This window comes from Nelumbo nucifera, chromosome 1 (assembly GCF_055504915.1).
Source record: "Nelumbo nucifera cultivar China Antique chromosome 1, China Antique-T2T, whole genome shotgun sequence".
Taxonomy (NCBI): Eukaryota; Viridiplantae; Streptophyta; class Magnoliopsida; order Proteales; family Nelumbonaceae; genus Nelumbo; species Nelumbo nucifera.
In genome coordinates this window covers 204370530-204375126 of record NC_142649.1, presented here as the reverse complement: position 1 = coordinate 204375126, position 4597 = coordinate 204370530, and the positions used below count along the sequence as shown (strand labels likewise).

General features: G+C 40.6%; 1 pseudogene; it reads right to left on the bottom strand.

Moving 5' to 3' along the window:
• Positions 1-1292: 1292 nt before the first annotated feature.
• Positions 1293-4076, bottom strand: LOC104609898 (heat shock 70 kDa protein-like; annotated as a pseudogene).
• Between the last annotated feature and the right edge of the window lie 521 nt (positions 4077-4597).

The following is a 4597-nucleotide window of genomic DNA, read 5'->3' as shown; positions in this document are numbered from 1 at the left end:
AATTTATAGATTGTAGAAAATAAAAGAATGTAAAAAAACAGAAATTAGAAAAAAAAACATTGGAAATTATAACAAAACACTAAAAATGCAAAAAAACAAGAAAATTGAAAACCGAAAAAGACAAAAGAAACTCGGAAAATATAAAGATTGGATAAAAACAAAAATTGCAAATATACATAAAATGATAAAAAATAAAAAAATTATATATTATAGAAAAAAAGTAAAAAATTGTAAAAACACAAGAAAGTGATAAAATTTTCAAAAAGATGGTAAAAACCTACACAGAAATACATAAAATGATAAAATTTTAAAAAATATCAACTAAAAAAAGAAAAAAATAAAAAAATATATTTTAGAAAAAATAAAAAATTACAAGCAAACTAATAAAATGATACAATTTTTCAAAAAATAAACAAAAATTAGACATTGAATCCGAAAATTGTTGCAACAAAATTTCAAAAAATATTTCAAACAATCAGATAAACAATTACAGTATTTTTTTTTGCATAAATTTGTTGAACCCTCAATGGGGATTTACATTCCAAATTCAAAAGAACACATTGCAAATGTTTCAAAACATCCAAAATCTTTGAAATTTATGATCGTCTTCTTTCAAATCTTCAAACCAGTAGATCTTCAAACAATAGATATGTGTGGCAGCAAACTTCAAACGAGAGAGAGAAGGGGGTGGTGCAATGGCTATCTCCAAGATCTAAGTGAGAGAGAAAGTGCTATGGTTGCAACAAGATCTAAAGAGGGTGGTGTGGCAGCAGCAAGATCTGAGCAAGAGAGAGGGTGGTGCGGCGACGAGATCCACAGAGGGTGGTGCAGCTACCTTCAAGAACGAGAGATAAAGTGTTATGGCAGTGGCAAAGATTTGAGCGAGGGAGAGGGTGATGCAGTGACTACCTTCAAGATCTAAGCGAGAGAAGGTGGTGTGGCGGCCAGATCTGAGCGAACGAGAGAAAGAGAGAGAAAAGTGTTATTTATGCTAACATGGCCATTTATGTTCAGAAACATTAACCACTAACAGGATGTGAGTTTTGGAAAATAAAAGGGTTTCTAGCCGATAAGGGCATCTTTTTGCCCTTAATATCAATCAAAATAAAATTTTTCATATAATAACGGAATGAGATAACTTTTTTTTGAAAAAAAAATATCAAATTAGGGCATCAGTACTGTTCGCCTTCCTCCTCTCTACTCAGGTGGCTTCTTTGTAAATATTTGTCGCATATTCAACGTGGGAGGTCCGTATACCACGATTGTCTGCATACTTTTTGTTCCTGGGATAGGAACAGAAAGTAGGAGTTTTAAGAAGTGATTGAAGTTAAGACGGAATCTTTGGCCCTGCTCAAACCATCTTGCTTCAATCTACCTCCTCAATCTTTGGCCTTGCTCCTCCACCAGACCCACCTTGGCTTTTCCGGCCATAATCTCCTTCCAGCATGTCTTCAGCACCACTACCCATACCTCTTGGCGATGATTGGATTGCATATACCCTCCAATTCCTTCTGCTTGTCTTCCAACTCATCCACCTCCGCCAACTGATTCTTGTCCAGCCACTCAAGAGCCTCATCGATTGCCTTCTCAATCCTCTGCTTGTCTCTATCGAATCCAATTTCCCAGAAAACTTCTCACCCTACATTGTATTCCTCATGTTATGCGCATAATTCTCCAGTGAATTCTTGGCCTCCACCTTCTTCTTTACTTGCTCGTCTTCAGCCTTGTACCGCTCTGCATCCTTCACCATCTTCTCAATCTCCTCCTTGCTCAGCCTTCCCTTGTCATTGGTCATTGTGATCTTGTTCTTCACCCCTGCAGTCCTATCCTCAGTCGAGACATTCAAAATTCCATTGTGTCAATATCGAAGCACACGTTGATTTGTGGAACTCCTCTCGGTGCCGGTGGAATGCTGGTGAGCTCGGATTTGCCTAGGAAGTCGTTGTCCTTGGTTAGAGGACGCTCAGCTTCGTAGACCTGAATAAGTACACCAGGCTGGTTATCTGAATAGATTGAGAAAATCTGCTCTTTCTTGGTCGAAATCGTGGTGTTCCTTGGAATCAAAGTAGTCATGACACCTCCGACAGTCTCGATGCCGACGCAGAGAGGTGTGACATCCAGTAGTAGCAGGTCTTGGACCTTATGGTCGCCTTCACCGGTCAGAATTGCAGCTTGCACAGCAGCACCGTATGCAACTGCCTCGTAGGAGGACTTACACAGAGGCAGAGGAAGATGATCAATAGTGGCACTGCCCTTGTTTGATATTTTTCCAAAAAAGATATCCTATTTTAGTTATTATATAAAAATATTATTTTTTATTGATATTAAGGGCAAAAATCTGCTATTAACCCAAAATAAAACTCATTGACATGGGGTTCCTTGGACGTTTTGAAAAGTTATGGTGAGTTTAAGAGAATTCGGTGGATTTTGGACAATTTCCCTTATATTTTTTATAGAATTGTCAATTTTAATATCAACCCATATACACATAACAACTTAAGCGATCATATGACTAGTCTAACTAGTTAATGGGCTAGGCCCTTAACATAAGTGGTTACTTAATTACTTTAGTTGCAAGTCAATTAGGCCTGAATATTATATGGTGTGGGACTCACAAAGCTCTCATATCAGTCCATATGGGTTCAGCTCATGCATGAAAACACATGGGTCGGATTCATTCGCTAATCCCTAAGCCAATTGAATTGGGCTTAGTACAAGCCCAACACTTAAGAATGAGTAATATATGGTTTCAACCACCCTATGAAGCCCAAATATAATGGATTAATACAAGATATAAGCCCATTAGGTTTTAGCCCTAAATAGTCTTTTGCTCTTAACCTCTCGACCTAAAATATTCAAACACTACTGATGAGGGGCATTTTGGTCAACCCACTTGATGGAGGACACGTGGACACTGTCAGCAACACAGCGTCCAACTCAGCAAGACAGCTCACCAGTTCAACACGTGGCCATTTATAACAAGTGCGTGGCCAAGCTGAAGCAAGCTCGGCCCACCAACAACGACAGCTCACCAGTTCAACACGTGGCCATTTATAACAAGTGCGTGGCCAAGCTGAAGCAAGCTCGGCCTACCAACAATGACAGCTCACCCGAAACCGTCTCATGCACCATATCCGGTTTAGTACCGTTACCAAAACTATAGGGACAGCTCGTTGAACCGCACGCCATGGGACCAATAGGCGACCTGTAACTGCTACACGAATTTAGCAACTAACGGCCCAACACTCCCTCAAACTGCGAAAACAACTCCATAGAAAACTCAAAGACATTGATCAATGACACCTGGACTCCTAATAACTATAAAAAGAACCCAGGGACACTCTAAAAGGTATGTGCACATAAGCTCTCACTCTCTTTCAATTTCTCTAGGAGAACTACCCACTAACTTAAGCATCGGAGTGTCCTCCTGGGTAAAATTTACCCAGACACTCTTAACCTCTCTTTCATTTCAGCAACTCTCAGCTCGGACCCTCAGCTTGGCTTACCGAAGATTGAATCCAGTCCGAGCCACCTCACCAAACACAAGGGAGTGAATAGATTCTGTGCTTTATCTATTGGTGGGCATATTTTGTGCTTCATCAAATGGCGTCGTTTGTGGGAAACGCAACAAAAAGTCTATGTTTCCTTTCATTCATTTCTTTATCTTTTTCATTTTCCTCAAAGAAACCTTTCAATGGCATCTTCTGGCAACCCTTTTGCCAATAACGTCAACGGCCAAATGCCAACCATCACGATAGGCCAAATCGATGTTCCTTTACCACCGGTCGATGCTCAAAACAATGTGAACATTTCACCCCTACCTTCAGTGGCACTTCTCGTAGCGGTGGACATACAACAGTTTAATGATTTGGTATGATGCGTACACAACATGATAGAACAAATGCAAACGTGGGAAAACATATATGTATTCATTTCTGGGCAACAATAGCAACCTTTTCAACAACAGCAACAACAGCACCAGCAATAGTAGTATCGACAACCACATACTGTGGTACCAGATCAACCGGCCAGGTTGCTATTGTTACACTGGCCAGGTCCAATGTAGTTAGTTCCATCAAGTATACCAAGAAGAAAAGGCGGACACACTGAGCGGGAAAGAAAGTACAGCTCGCCCGGGCCAAAAGTATGATACCACCTGGAGAATGCAACATTGCAACTAGTAAATTGGTCTCCCTCTCAGAACAACATAGCTTGACCCGCGAGACTCCCTTGGCACCCAAAATCCTTAAAGCACCACAACCCAGAAACATCCGGGCCCTTGCCCTTGAATCCTACCGAGGAAAAATAGACCTCATAGAACATGCAAATAGCTTTGAGGCCCTTATGCTCCTCCATGGAGCGAATGACACCAGTATGTGCATTGCGTTTCCTAACACTTTGAAGGAAGAAGCATGGCTATGGTATTCAGGGTTGGCCCCAGGGTCTATAAAGAACTGGGACCAGTTCGCCAAACTCTTGATCAATTAGTTTGTTACCAGCAAGCGGCATTTGAAAGCAGCTACATGTCTATTCAACATCGTACAAAAGTCCAATGAGACACTTAGGGACTACATTCAACGATTCAACATGAAACGAC